Below are 16,698 nucleotides of genomic sequence, written 5' to 3'. Positions count from 1 at the left end.
GGAAGTCGTAGGGCGAATAAATAATGATCTCACCGCTACAAGAGCAACATTTAAAAAAATATCGATTGATTTTAGTGATTTATACGCCAAAGTGGGGCTTAAATTATAAAAGAACATTTTTTTTATTAGGCGATGTTTTTGCATCATCAGATACTAGACATGTTATTAAACTGCGGGAGCTGAAAAACGTGTGTCAAAAAATTAAAACAAACTAAGATTCATAGAAATCTAAGTATCAAATTTTGTTGAACCACAACTTTAGTTAGAAAATTTAGTTTCTATATTTTATAAAATCGCTATAAAATTAGATTAGTTCGGCAAATAAAAAATATACATAACTTACAGAATCTGTCACACCTCTGTACTATTTGACAAACTATGCAACGAAAACAATATACCCTTATACTTTACCAGTAAAAATCAAAATGCAAAACAAAAAAAAAAGAAAAAAAATGGAAAATATGAAAACACGTAACTTTTGGTTAACCGAAATGCCGCTGCACGTTGTGAAATAAATGGAATAAGCCCTCCAGCAAGCTGACCCACTCAGTGGTGTTCCCCCGAGGCGAGAACTGAACCCAAACTGTGACGAGAGTTGTTGAGTTAGTTGAAATTGTCTGAAAGTCCTTGTGGGCATTCAAACTGCAGGTGGATGCAGATAGGAGAAACAAGATACGAGATACAATTGATTCGCTCAGTGCAATCTGTTAAGCTTACATGTGAACACAGCAGGCAAACGCAAAAATAGTGATACTTTAAGAATTTCCAGCTCATGAAGTGAATTTACGTCATAACCAGCTAAAACTGGCAAGCAGTCAGTTAGACAGAAAAAAATAAGCTTTAAAAACGTTTCCAAATTTTTTTAATATAGATATTTACCTAAATCTACATACCAAGTTTGGTGTCACGAGCTTTAAAATTGTTCTTATAATTTGGATATGAAATTTAATATGTCGATTTTTAGGTGGATAAAGGGGGCGTGGCCAAATTCTGAAAAAGACTTAATCTACTTGCAATATAGAGGAACCTACATACCAAGTTTGGTGTCTCTAGCTCTTATAGTCTCTGAGATCTAGCTGTTCATACCGACGGACAGACAGACGGACATTGCTATATCGACTCGGCTATTGATGCTGAACAAGAATATATATACTTTAGCTGGTCTGCCACGCCTCCTTCTGCCTGTTAAAACAAATACACCCCTGTACTTTTTTTAAGTACGGGACTGTAAAATTATCTATAAGTTAAGAAAATTTAACTTTCTTTTTCAAGTCGTAAGGATAGTAAATTACATGAAATCATATCTTAAAAATAGCTCACAAAGAGGAATCGCAATAACTAATTGAGTTGAAAGGCTACACCTAAACTATTCATTTGCACAAAATTTTTCTCATAATACCTTTGCTTAACCACAATTGCATAAACCACAAAACGGGACCACATGACTTAAATCTAATGATATAATGGCATTCATTTGCTCAACTAGTTTTATGCCAACAGCCCAGCAGCCAATCCGGCTTAAGATTTATTTTAAAATTGTGTGAATTAAAAGATTTGATAACATGCTACAAAGCACTAAGCTCATTTTTGCAACACACACTCACGAAGAGAGACAGAGACGGAGAAAGAGAAAGAGAAATAGATAAAATGCCCCTTCGCTCCGCTTAATCACAAACCATAAAGTTTGTAGCATTATTTCGAGTCAAGTTTTTAAGCGATTAAAAGTAGCCAAATGGAAAGTCTGCTTATGCTGCTGGTCAGCCCTCGAAGGATGCTTCATGTATGCAACAAAGTATGTGCAACATTTTGCATGAGCACTGCCACCGCAGTTCCCCGCCCCTCGTCAAAACCTCGTACTCGGTACAACAATTTGCCATCAAATTATGCCTGTGCAAAGAGTTGAGTGAAAAGTGCCGTAAAAAACACATGAAATGTTTTTTGATACATCCAACGTTTGCCCAAAAAGTAATAGGAGAAGAAGCCGCAACATCTATGCAACATTTTGGGGTATTTTTATGGACACAAAGAAAGTAAAAGAGTTAAAAGCAAAAAGATCTTTCTGTTTAACAACAAAACGGGCAACAGGGGAAATTGCTTTTCATCAGTAATTTTAGTATACAGAATAAAATCGAGATTGGGAGTAAAATAGCGAGATAGAGTGAGAAGAAAAACAGAGAATGCGACTTAACATGTGTGAAAAATGTGTGTCCAAGGCGAAAGCCACAACATAAAGTCGGTATCAAGCACGTTAAGACTAGAAACAGGTAAACGCGTGCAACCCCTAACCAACACTTTTTCTTACTCTCTGTCTTTCCTTCTCCATCTCTTTCTCAGCAGATTTCTTCCACTTTTTAGTGCGTTTGTGACCGCATTTAAGCGCAACAATTTCGTTGCAACACACTTTTGCTACAGTTTTTCCCGCTGTTCAAGCATCGCTTGCTTGGCAAATTGCCATAAAAATTTCAAGCGCCACAAAATATGACACGCTAAAATTTGTGCAACCAACTGCGTGACTATGTGTGTGTGTGTGTGTGTGTGTGTGTGTGTATAGCACACAATAGGGAAACTGGGTAGCATTGCATTTTCGTTGAATACATTTCAACGATCCGCAGCAGTGTTTTTCGTATCTTTCTTTTTCCTAAGAGGGGATTTTGAATGAACCAGCACACGTTTTTCACACCTTCATAAAACGGAAAATTGGAAGGCCAAATGAGCCTTGGGCGAACGGACGCGTTTAGCTATGCAATGCACAGACAATTGAATTGGCATTCACAAAAGAGTGAGTAAAATCTGATTAAAGTAGTGAAGATCCGATTGAAGAGCTGCAACCAAGAATCAGAATAGAGTCTGTGCAATTTTAACATTCTGGAAAGCTCGAATTTCGGTTCAGTTTTATACAAAATACAATTTCATCTTCTAAATTGTGTTTCATTTCTTATCCTTTATTTTTTTCCTTTAAATAAGTATAAGAAACATTCTTAACTTTGTATAGTGACTAGTGAAAATTTTAATAAACAAATAAAAACTAGTCGGAAAGGCTATAGTCGAGATTCCGACCATAGAATACCCGTTACTTATTTGAATATATATACTTTTGGGTGCTTGTATTTCCTTAATAAATAATAACTTTGGTTAGCTATTACTGCCGTTCTACTTGTCCTATCTCGCTGCGATTCAGTAAGATAATTTGATGCAACAGCATATAAAATAAAACTAATTAAAAAATTTAAGGGCACCTGTTTTAATTGAGTCTTGAGCTCGCTCGTTGCTAACTAAACAATTGCATTAAGCTTGTTTCAATCGGCGTTTGCCAAGAACTTGACATGTAAAGTCCTTAAGTGTTGGCCTCCTATGTACTATTCGATGACTGTTGAAAGAACGTTGCGGCTGGCAAGTTCTTTACATTCCAGACCGAAACATTTAAAGCTATTTAACCTGTGTTGTCTGAAAGCAACGAGTGCTTTAACCCAACAATTCTGACTCAGTTGTTGTCACCCTAAGTAAGTGCAAAGTAACCCACTCACTAACTGTCTGTGAAGTGAGAGTTGCAGACACGCACACGTACACACACACACACACACATCTTGCAACCTGCAACGTGTCACAGCTTTGCAAAGCACGCACAACTTTCACTTCAGCTTAGTCTGACATCAGAGCCTGTAAGTATGCAACAATTTAGTTTTTCTCTTTCTTTTTCACTCTATGTTTCCTATGCTTAAAGTCCCAAGACTTCCACATAATAAGTCCCCTTCCTCACTTCCTTCCCCTGTTTAGTTTGCAACTATCGAAATGGGAAAGACTGCATCTTGTAAGTCGGTCATAAAACAAGCCAAAGTCGAAAGTCTTTTAGTTCAGCCTGTCGTTTGCATGTTGACCTAAGTTAAGCTTGGTTGGTAAATTTATATCGATTCCACGATGATTTTAAGTTTTTTATATTTATGATGAGGCGAATGCTTATATTTCAAATGCAATTTTCATATTCTCTTAAGTCAGCGTGTTTTATCAGAGTATCTTTTAGTCGAGCTATTCTTTTTATGTATCGCTTGAGCTCTTTTTAAGTTTTCCATTTTGCCGGATGTTTGTGCTTAAATTTCCGCCGGCGGAAAGCGTAAAGATTCCCAAACGAATCCATCACTCCTCACATCACATAGATGCGCTCCTCCTTCCTCCTCTGACACGTGCATGCCATTTTCATTTTTCAAATTGAATTTCCCAGGCATTTTAATTTTTTATTATTTTAGGAAATTAAAACAGAAGCCGCCGTCTGTCGTCGCCGCGAGCTCTGAGCGGAGGAGACAAACAGACAGACGAGCGAAAAACTCTGACGCGAAATTAGTTCATATGCTATGCATGATATGCATGCAATGTGTGTGTGTGTATGTGTGTGTGTGTGTGCGTGTAAAGGCTTCGTTATGGCAACGACCTTAGCTTCAGCTAAACCTACTTTGCATTCGAAACGTTGAGCTAGAACACAGCTAAACGTACTTGTAGATACATTTGTATCTCATAAATCTTTGGCTACCTTTCCTTCGCTTACTCGCTTATAGCTTAACACTATTTTTGGTTGTAGTCGCTATCAAATTAATACACGGCAACATGATTAACTGTTGGGTTCACTCGCATTTACTGTCGGTTGAGTTGGCTGAAAGGTATTAAGTGATTGCCGCGTGGGCTTTAAATTACGCCAACAACATTAAGCCCAAATTTATGTGATGTGGTAGCGATTTTTCCGAGTTCCCTCAATAGAACCCATAAACTTAAAAGCTTCACATGAATAGAAATCGAAATTGAGCGCATTGAGAATCCAAGAAAATGCTTAAGCTGATATTAGAGAAGAGAACTGTGGTGAGGGGGGGACCCGGAATATGCAATATCTAAGAAACCAATAAAAATTTTCCAAAAATTTTAAACTATTTGAATAGTTTCATATTTCTAATTATGAAATATAAAATAAAAGCAGCCCCTAAGTGCAGCTTTTCCAACCACCCACAACTGTCAGCCTTAATCACGGTTTTTTTTTTTCAAATTGCATTTATATTTTGAGTTATTGTACCCTCTAGATTAGAAACTACCCCCAAGGGGAAGTGGGAAAAGAAATAAACACACACCTCGAAAATTGTTGATTAATGCATTTCAATAATAATTTTATTGTTGCTGTTGTTTTTTCTGATGCTTGTGCCAAGTCACTTCGTGTTTCGTTGAGTCGTTGCCTCGTTGCTCCCTTCCCATTCCCATTCCCCTTTTCAGCATCTTTCATCTTTCAGCTGCCAATTCGCAATTCGTTTCACATTTGCACTTTAATGCTTTCATTTGATGTGCTGCTGATGTTGCCACGGGCAATACAAAGAGTCGAGGGATGAAAATGTTGCTCGTGCTACATGAGTTGCAATATACTCCAAACGTCTGTTTATTTCTCTAACGAATCAAAATATCAAACTAAAACTGAAATTTGTTATGGATTTCCTTTATTTTGCACAAATCATGTTGCTAAATTGCATTTAAGCATATGATTGAGATAAATTGAAAAAGGCATTTTATTTTAATTGAAAAAATTTATTAAATATACCTTTAAAGAAACTTATATTTCAGCTTCTCTCATACTTTACTTCTCGATTCCTTTCTTTGAATTTTGGCCTTCTGTTAAAAAGTTTTCATTATAGTTTTATTTCTTTCTCCTGTTACGTCGTGCATAAGTTTTACGTAATTTAACTTTTTGGCGAGTTTTCATTCTTTTGATCTATAGAAAAAATGCATTTAAAATTAAAAACTTGCAAAGTTTTTAATGCAACATTTTAAGCAGCATTTTTTAATCGTTATAAAATTGCTGGTGCTCAACTTATAAACTAAAAAGTTTAATCAAGTGCAAATTACTTGAAAAAATTATTGCTGAAATATAGCAAAAGGAAATAGAATAGAAGGGAGAAAGAATATAACAAAAGTTGCTAAGCTACGATTTTAAGAAATAATATAAGTTTTCTGCTAGAATTGTGATAGCCAGCTTAAGAATATGGGATTAGTATGAAGTTTTTTGGAATAAGGTAAAGAACTTACACAATTTTTTGCTGTTAAATTTTAAAGTAATTGTTGATTGAAATTTAGCTGCAAACAATTATTAAAAAGTTTTTAATTAATCGACATATTTTGACATTATAAAAGACAGTTCAAAGTGAGTTAATGAAAAAATGAAACAGGTTAAATAAAAAATTATATTTTTTATTCTTTATAGGCAGATGTCTTGAATGCTTAAGCGTTGTTTATTAATGTTTATTGTTATTGTATGTGCATATAAATTGCTCACCCATGCACCAGTTATTGCCTTTCCCATCTGCCTTGCAACTACCCCACTCCCTCTCTTCAACCTCTTCTGCCAGTTGCAGTCAATTTGTGTCACGGTCATCAAATGGATGCCATTGCCGTTTCGGAGACGCCACTCAAAAAAGCTCAACAGGAAATGCAACTACATGGGTGTGTGTGTGAGTGAGGGTGTGCGTAGGGGGGATTGGCGGATTTTCCTTATCGCGTAGCAGTTCACACGTGCTGGCAATTACACAGCGAACGCCACAAACGGAAATTGAAAATGCATTGAGTTGCGGCATAGGCAGCTTCCGAGTCAAGTTTCCGTTGCTGGAGGCAACAACAACACACACACACACTCACACACTCATAATATGTGACTCACACACTTTCTTTGCCTTCCTCTACTCTTCTTTGGCAAACTTTTTGTGCACATTATTTGGAAATTTATCGTGCTGACATGCTAGCTTTTCATTTGCACACTTTTCTTTTATGAATGGCATGCCCCATACCAAATGCCGCTTTGCTCTTTTGCTAGCTCGAAGGCATTTTTGATATCATCTATGCCTTATTGTTGTTTGTTGCGTGTTTCACGTTCCACACTGTGCGTTATGTGATGTCATGTGTGCGCCTTGAAGTATGCAACATTTCTTGCATGCCATCACAATATCGTATTTTATTGCATAACTTAAAGCGCTTGACACAAAAGTGTCAGTTGCCGGCTGCTGCTGCTGCTTAACAATTTATGTGCTTCACATTAACAGTTCTCCAAACACTTGAATAAAATGTGATCCAACAAAGACTACTGCTCTTACGAAATGCATTTGCTTATGCAACTAATCAAGAATGCTTAAGAGTATTATCTATTTTTTATTTGAAAAGAGGGAGAGAGAGAGAGCGACAACTCTAATGAGCTTAACCCGCATACAACATCCAATTACAGAACAAATTCTAATGCGGCAACAAAGGAAACTAAACCGAATTTCAATCAATTGTGACTAACAAGCGACAGATTGCCAAACCTAACGAATCAATTTCGATTGCCAAAAGAGACACAAAGAGAGACAGAGTGAGAGTAGAGACCGAGACAATAAAAACTAAGAGCAAAGAAAAGGCTGAGCAGGTTAAACTCCAAACTATCTACAAAATACGCTGAATAAGACAATTGCAATTGCAGTTTCAAAAGCGAAACGACGGCAGCAAAGTTTTGCACTTCATGACAAAACCCAAAAATCATCTAAATATGCCAGATAATTTAAGTGCGAGGTTTTTCGATTGATAGACAGAGAGAGAGAGCAAGTTAAATCGATTTGTGTTTGCAAGCATTAAACGCCATGAAAAGCGACTTAAGTACAAAGACTGGAGCAGACCCAGACACACCCGAAAGCAAGTGGCATCATTACTCAAGCAAATGGGGTCATCATCAGCAAAAGCATCGATGAGATGAACCATTGACGATGGCCCAAAGTCCAGGACCACACCCATAGAACCAATGAAGCAACCAGCATCAAGTAAGAGCCAGGCATAGACATTGCAATCTCCAAGCAGACAACAAGTGCAATCAATTTGGCCCGGCCACAAAACGAAGCAAACGACTAGGCCACCCCCATCACCCATCACCCCTTAACCCTCAACCCTCAACAGCATTCGCTGGGCTGCTCCTATCAGTTGATGCAACTGCATTGTGGGTGAAAATTACGTGCCTGATGCTGATGCTGGTAATTGAAATGCAAAAATATTTGGAAATTTGCATGGAACTTGCCAGGCAACAAGAGGCATGCCCCAAAATGCAGCCGATGCGATGCGTTGGCATTTAACACAGCCGAACAAACTGATGATGATAACGACGAGGATGAGCATGAGAATGCGGATGATGAACAACAAACTTGATGCACTTGCGGCTAATGAGAAGAATGATCAGCATATTGCGAGTAATACAAAAGAATTCAAGCATATATATTGTATATATGTATATAGGCGAATACATGAAGCATTCCCTCGATGCAAGTAGATATAGTCTTGTGGCAGGCATAACAGTATTTGGTTAAGTGGTTTTCTTATTGTTACTGAAGTAGCAACCACCTCCCTTCTACCTCCTCCCTTTGGGGTTCATTGCAGCATGCTTCGATATGGTTGGATACGGGTTCGTTTTTGGTTAGCTTACTTTGCTTCATTGCTCTTATTTTCGCTTCAATGCTCATGGCAAACTTCAATACATTTGCATCTCGGTAAGGCACACATTGCGTATGCGTAATATTTGTGCATATTTCCGTACAGCACCATGAAAATGTGCATTAAATCATTCGACGTTTCATTCAAGGCAGTAAAAGAAAATAATTGGAACACGTTTTAGGGCTTCAGTTTACGAAAACGAACTTAAGGTATTCAAAATGGAACCTAAATTGTTATTGAAATCAATTTAATTAAGTTATATACTTTCCTGCTTTATCAACTATATTACTATTATTACTATTGAGGGTTAAATCCCGAATACTATTACTTACTTCAAAATTTTATATCGCCTTTATATTATATCTAATTAATTAAGTAATTGAGGAATTAAAACGATACAACTATTTTATATATAATGCTTTTAAAATACATATGTTAAAATTTCTTAAAATCGCTATTGTTTCCGTTTTTTTTTCAAAAGTTTCACATTAAATTTATATTCTTTTCTCAACCAGCGTAACTTTTGCAGTCATATTGACTTTCAGGTCAAATAATAAAACAACCTGTGCAAAGGTGCAGCCATTTCAAAAGTCAATAAATTTCATTTCATGCGATGTCTCCACACACATGCGGCAACTGTGTGTGCCGAATGCCAGTAGCCTGCGTAATAAAAGGGCAAAGGGCAATCCAACAAATGACCAGACGAGTGAGCAACGCAAATACCCGCAGTTAATCCAACAAAAATGAATGTCTCATTTCAACTATTTTTACATCCTATATGCAGCCTATTAAGTCTGCATATGCGTATAACTTCAGGATCGCCAATGAAAATGCACTTTAAAAATGATTTTATTTCGATTTTGTTTGGACTCGAGAAGAGCTGCTGCTTTGCCAAAAATGATTGTCAAAATTGTGCTCGTAAATCATTTTTGCGCAGCTGTCGCTTTACCCGGGTCAGTATCTGAACTGGGGACTCTTTTGCTTAGCCAATTTTGACAAGTGCTCAGTGGACGATTGACTGATGTGTGTTTGATGATTCAAAGCCAAGAACGGGAGCCTTCGAGCTTGAGTCCAAATAGTGTCAAAGTTGTTGACTGGCTGTTGAACTAAGGGCCATGCATGACAGACCCATTTCAAATGATTTGCCATTAAATTGTTTCCATATCGAGTTTCCAACGAGAGGCAAGGCCACAGCGAGGGTTGCTTTAATAGTGCGCGACGATGTGACATTTACAGCTCCCCTGTGTGCAGTTTAATTTGATAAAAGAATACAGGGCAAAAGACCTTACCATAATTAATGATTACACATGCGACAGTCGTATGGAAAATTGAATGCATTGCAATTAATTGCGTATGAAATTACAATTGCATTTTGTATATTCATTTTCCTATATGCGTACAAATATGAATATAAATATGAATACATTGTTGAAATTCAGTCAGGGCTATAATTGAGGGCCGAAATAAATGATTTAAATTCACACAAAAGTCTCCTCGATGGATCGTTAATTGTAAAATTATGTGGTTTGAATTGATTACCTTCAATCAATTGAAATTTAAATGCAACACATGCGACATATATTTTATTCGCGCTTATCCTATATACAACATACCTAATTTTGAGAACTATACTAATCAAAATATAATATCAATAAAAATGTACAAATGCAATATTAATTTGCTTAATCAACGCCGATACCATTATATTCTGCATTGTATTTAATTTATAATGCTCAGAGGTATGAAGGATTTCAGTTATATTGCGAAGTAACTTCTCGTCAGTCATTTTTTCTAGCTGCTCCTGTTGTCATTCATATTTTACGACACTACATGAATTAAATATGTAATTTCATTTTTAACAAATTTTCAATTATAATTTCCAGTAGCATCGGTTATATTCAGAGGCCTAAAGGGAGGAAGGGGTTTTGACTGTTTATAAAAAGCATTTTGCATATGGACTTGAATTATTTTCTATAAAAGTAAAATGTGAATAATTTGCGATAATAATTCACGTACAAACTACGAGTAACAATATGAATTTCTCATTGGATTTCGAATTTTAATTTGCAGTGTATATGGATTTGAACACAAATTTTGTAAAATAAATTAGCCCTGATATATTTTCAAAATTATTAGCATTATTATTATTTTTCATTTCTAATTGTTCAAGTAAAAACTTTAGATAAACTATTATATAAAAGCAGCAACCTCATACAATGTAATAATATTAAATATGTTTAGCTTAAAGCATAAATGACAAGTTTAGCAAATGAATAAATTGATGCTGTTTTAACTTAACTTTCAAGTACGAGTAGTTTGAGGTTATTTGAGTAAAAATGTGATTTTTTTCGCGTTGTAACCCAGCTCATACCATTATCAAAAAGGTTAAGCTCTAAGATAGCTTCGTTATTTTGGCAAAAGTGAACCCTAAACAACCCTCAAAAGAGATGCAAGACACGTTTGCTAAGATATTGCTCCCCAATTGCCATAAAATAGAACCTCAGACGAAACCCAAGCCAAATTTACAGCAGCTGATCTTTTGGTTTATTAAATTTTTGCCTTTGTGTTACCCTCATGATACGCTACTCGCTACCCACAGGGGACAGTTTGACATGCATTTGCTAGGCCAAGGGTTGCTCAGACCTGTGCGTTGTCTTGAGGGTAAGCCAGCCTACCTGATTGCAAAAAATCCCAGTCCAAGCGTGGCTTCCATATAAACAATTATGTTGTTTCTAAGCGACTGCAGATAAGGGTAGATTTTCCTTCCCTCGGGCTAAGAAGTTTGCTTGTGGAAAGCTGGCATATGCACAGCTCTGGAGCATAGTCTTGTTTATCTTTCATAAAACTAGCTTAAGGCTATGCCCAGACTATTTATTAGCTGTGCCTAGAAATTAGTTTATTACCCAACTCAATGCCAATGAATTTCGTTTGTAAACGAAGAATAAAACGAAAATTTTCTAAAAATATTGAGGCAAGTGGGCGTGGTCAAGCATAAATAAACTCAATCTATTATTTTCTTTTTGCAAATAAAAAGTCAAAAAGCCATAAACATGCATGCAAAGTTTTTGCGCCTTTTTGTGGTTTCATGTGGGTGCCTGAAAACTCTGGTGGGTCAAACATTTCCAGTTTCTATAAATATGTTAGCCAAAACAAAAGAGAAACTAAATGTGCAAGAAAAATAAACAATTTTTATTTTTATCGCTTTCACATAAAAAAGAAACAGGCTAGTAAACAAGGCCAAAAAAATAATTTAATATTTGTTAAGAGCGTCGGAAAATTTCTATGGAAAGATCTTTGAAAATCATTTAAAATATGTTAAGATTTATCAGAAGTTCAAGAAATAACTAAAAGCTTATATAGGCGGTCAATTATAAATCATAATTATGTATTCAAACATAATCATATCAACTTAAGTTAAAGCTTTAAGTTTTTACATTTTGCTTACATTTTGTATAGATTTTTACCACCTATTTTTTAGCAGCAAGTGTAAATTCTGTTACGAATTCCGTATGAAATTTGCAACAAAAATGCAAACTGTCAACTGCAGTTGACATCTTACGCAACTTTTTGTGCCACATTTCACAGCTTTTCCGCGTCAAAAGTCTTGCACCTGTCACACATTTTCAGAAAAGCCAAAGTTAACAATTTTGTTTTTCATTTTTTTCTCCAACCATGGTACATGATATGTGTCGCAGGTCAAGCGAATATGTGGGGTTCGTTTTAAAATCTATGTATAAATCTATGAATGAAAAAAAATTTACTTTACAAAAATAAACACAGAATTCTGTCACACTGTTTGCGGTTTTAGATTTAAGAGATTTAAGAATAAAATATTTGATAAAGCCTTGTTTAAACAAATACACGTTTTCATAATTTAATTTGAATATATTTGGCATTATTAGCTACGGGAATAATCCGATTGATGATTACAGAGTTTATTGCATTGTTTTTTTAGCTATTAATATGCCTCAATTTGTCTTTCTAATTCTCCTTAATGATATCAATGTATGCATTGGAAGGATTTTGGAGAAGCAGGCCAATGACTGCAGGATATTAAGGTGTAATCTACCTTAAATGCCACTCACTTAATTGAATATCAAAGTTGCATGCAACATCTAAAACCCACAAGCGAGGGTAAAGACAATGCGCAGATGCTGAGCGTCTACCTTAGAGCTTAATTAATTATTAGCTAATTAAACGGTGCACATATTTATATTGGACTTCCCTTTTACGTGGCGTTGCCACCTTGTCTGGCAGTCCCGGCTTAAAAATTTACCAGTTGAGGTGGCAATTGAGCGAGGCAGACGTGGCGAGCGAGCTATTGAAACCCACATTCAGAGTCAGCCAATGGCTAATCTGTCACCTCCCTCACACCCTCTCTACATTTATCAACTGCTGCTGCAATCCCTACTCCAGTTCATCCCCCTACCCTTACCCTTCGTTTACACACATCCATGTTGATTAATTAAATTGTTGACAATTTTAAAAGCTTGCCTCGTGTTGCTGCTGCTGCTCTTCCTGCCTACCTCCTACCCTCTACATTTCGCATTATTCACAGCTTAACATATTACTCTCTATGTATCTCTCTCCCACACACGCACACTTTCTCTTTTAAGCTCGCTTTTTACTCTTGTTGCTTTTGTAATTTGTTGCGGTTTTATTGCTGTTGCTTTTGTGTCGTCCATTTTGTTCTATGTGACAAATGCACTAGAAAATTGGCTTCTTTTGCATTTGAAAAAGAGAACCGGAAAATTTGTGGGAATTCATCTATGAAAATGTACGCAAATGGAGTCATTTTTTTTCTTCAAATTTTGTTGCAAAAATAAAAGCTGAAACTTAACTATTTGATGTGGATGATGGATTAAATTAATAAATAACTGAGTAATTGCAAAATGGATTATCAAGTTGTACTTTATGAAATTTCCAGTAATTTACATGTGGCATATTTTATAAAAACTAATAAATTTTTCAGCAATTAGTAGATATAACTATTAATTGCTATAGATACTTTAGTTAACATTCCGGCAGACTGAAAGTATCTCATATAAATAAACATTCGAAACTCTCATTTACATTTACGAGTCGCCTACATTTAATGGCTTATATATATGTACATAGTAGTGCCACATCACGACACACAACACGGAATACCCATTAATCCATCAACGTCCGGCGCATTAGCACTTAAATTTTATGGTTCATGGCGAGAGATAGAGAGAGAGTGGAGTCTGCATATAAGTCAATTTTAATTGAAACCGCAACAAAACAATTAAAACTAAGCCCGGTTCATAGGGACATGCTCGAACTGGCTTTTACTGTTGGGTATAAACTTAACTTTGACACCAAACTCAATTAAAATGTTGAATAAAAACTGCATATGTATGCTTTCCACCCTATGCTAGGGACTTTCTTTAACTAGTATGTATATCCTGTTGTCTGTGCTGCATAAATTAATAAACTTGATAGAGCTGCCAAAGCAGCAGCCGGCAGGCGAGTGAGTGTGGGACTAGGAGCAGGAGGAGCAGGCTGTATAAAAACTAAACGAGGTTTCAACACTGGTCGACACGTACGCGGAGAGTGGCTGCAATTAAAATTTTAGTACTCTCCCAACGAGCCCCCAAGAGGGGATAGAGAAGGAAGCATAGGAGAAAGCAAAAATGTTCACAGAGATGAAAAAGGTGTACTAAAATTAAGTTCAAATGATCTCGAATAAGGTATTCGTTTTTCTTAGTATTCATATTTGAGTTAACTTCGAATGACAGAAGATAAAAATAATAATTCCTTGTTCAATTTCTAATAATATCAAATAAAAAAGGAATCCTGAATCAAGATCTAGCTTTTCAGAAATGAATACGAAGATAAAAATAATAATTCCTTGTTCAATTTCTAATAATATCAATTAAAAAAAAGAAATCCTGAATAAGATAAAAATAATAATTCCTTGACCAATTTCTAATAATATCAATAAAAAAAGGAATCCAGAATCAATTTCTAGCTTTTCAGAAATGAATACGAAGATAAAAATGATAATTCCTTGAATAGTTTCTAATAATTTCAATAAAAAAAGGATTCCTGAATCAAGATCCAGCATTTCAGAAATGAATACGAAGTACGAAAGCATTGCAATTCAAGTACGATATACCATTTTTTTTCTCAGTGTATAGTTGTAGTAGGCGAATCGTTGGTGACACGTACGTCCGATGTTCAAGTACTCAAATTTCCGTGCAAACATATAGTATACGAACACACCCAGAGAGGAACCGCTTCCGCAGAGCTGCAAATCGAAAGCGACATCCTGCTGTGGGCATAAATAAATTGTGTTGCATACTTTTATGCGTGTGCTGTACCTGCGCGCAGGACTTTTGGTCACTGGTAATATTTGTAAAGCGCTTAATGATGCGTGTAAGTGTGTGCGTCTGTCTCTGTACACACCACACACATCCAAAGGCTTTTTCACATAACAATCAAGCTGCGTCCATGTACAAGTTTTTGGCATGCGAACAAAGCGTATGTTACACACATTCAAACACACACACACACGAGCGCGCGTAATTTGCCTTTGAAAAAAAATGTCAACACTGTGAAACACAATAGAAACTTGGCAGGGTTGCCAAGTTTATGTTTAGCAGTTAAAAGCTTTTTCTGTTCATGCAAAAAAAAAAAAATAGAAACAATTTTGTCATAATTTGACTAAAGACATGTGATCAAAAGTTGGTCAGAAAAGTTTTACTTTAATTACATATACACACTCCTTTTTATGTTTATTACAAGCAAATAAAATTTAGTTAAATATTAACACAAACTTTATTGTAGAACTAAAGTTAAATTGAATATTAAGTAATCCTCATCAAAAAAAAAAAAAAAACAAGTGGGCGGTTACAGTCGAGCACGCTCGACAGTAGGATACCCTGTGCCCAGGTACTCTGTACTGAAAGTTGATTTTCGATTGATTGTTCCTATGTCAGCTATATGATATAGTGAACCGATCTGAACCAAATTTGGCCAGGATATATAACACCAACTTATATATACATATTATATTAGTTTAGTTAAATATCTCAAAAAAAAAAAAAAAAAATTCTTACTAAAACTGGATTTTTGACTGAGAGTCTCTACGGCAGCTATACGATATAGTAGGCCGATTTGAACCAAATTTGATCAGGATGTATATTACCCTCACAGATGTACATTGTGTTAGATTGGTTGATATATCTCAAAAGACCAAGAAGTTTTCCATACTAAAACTTCATTTTCGATCTATTGTTCCTATGGCAGCTATATGATATATTGGTCCGATACAAAAAAAAAAAAAAAACTTGATACCTACCAAGTTTGAAGTCTCTAGCTCTTATGGTCTCTGAGATTGACGCGTTCAAACAGACGGACAGATGGACAGACAAACGGGCATGGCTCAATCGACTCGGCTGTTGATCCTGAGCAAGAATATATATACTCCCTTCTGCCTGTTACATGCATTCTGCCAAACACATTACACCCTTTTTTGCCCATTTTCAATGGGCTCAGGGTATAAAAAATTAATAAATAAATCAATTGCAAGAATATTGTAGTAATATCCTTGAAACTGCAAGAGTTTCTATAAGAGTTTATAAGGCTATTAACTTACAGTGTGTTGCCATTTTGATGTCAAACTGCAACTTAAATTTAATTGAATATTAAGACAATGCTCACCCCAAAAATTTAGCCAAGTGCTATAATATTGTAGTAAATCCTTTGAAAACCGCAATTAAAACTTTACTTTTTATTTGTACATATATGTGTAATTATGTGTATATGTATATAAATGTTGTAATTTTATACTACTATGCTGAATCCATAGACCACAACAAACAAATAAATTGACCACAAAAATTCCAGTTGACACAGGGCCAAGAAATTCTTGGAGCATAACGAAAAGTAATTGCAAAATAGTTGGCTTTCAGCATTTAAATTGTAATTTGCCAAAGAATTTAACACAATGAAATTTAATTATGAGTAAACTCGCACACACAGGCTCGCCGTATGCCTGTGTGTGTGCGAGTGGTAACTCTCTCAGAGATTACAGTTTGAGAGTCACAGGAGTAAACGTGCGTGAAAATAACATAACTTTCAAACATAATGAACACAAAATATAATTACAAACAAGCACACACAATTTGTCACATAGACGTGAGTGCTCGTGTGCGTGCGTGTGTGTGTATGTGTGTGTAAGTGTGAGTGTGTGTGTGTATGTGT

General features: G+C 35.8%; 1 protein-coding gene across 5 annotated transcripts in view; it reads left to right on the top strand.

Moving 5' to 3' along the window:
- LOC117789427 (furin-like protease 1) overlaps positions 1-16,698 on the top strand; it is a 161,138-nt gene that overhangs the window by 128,928 nt on the left and 15,512 nt on the right. The window contains exon 1 of one of the 5 annotated variants that reach the window (XM_034628454.1): positions 11,110-11,115. The exons of the other annotated variants lie outside the window; for them this stretch is intronic. The gene's annotated coding sequence lies outside the window, so the exon portion shown is untranslated. Of the gene's footprint in view, positions 1-11,109; positions 11,116-16,698 lie in introns of those variants that run through there. 5 annotated transcript variants of the gene reach the window in all.

Source organism: Drosophila innubila, assembly GCF_004354385.1.
Source record: "Drosophila innubila isolate TH190305 chromosome 3R unlocalized genomic scaffold, UK_Dinn_1.0 2_E_3R, whole genome shotgun sequence".
Classification (NCBI taxonomy): domain Eukaryota; kingdom Metazoa; phylum Arthropoda; class Insecta; order Diptera; family Drosophilidae; genus Drosophila; species Drosophila innubila.
This window is presented reverse-complemented; position numbering and strand designations above follow the sequence as displayed.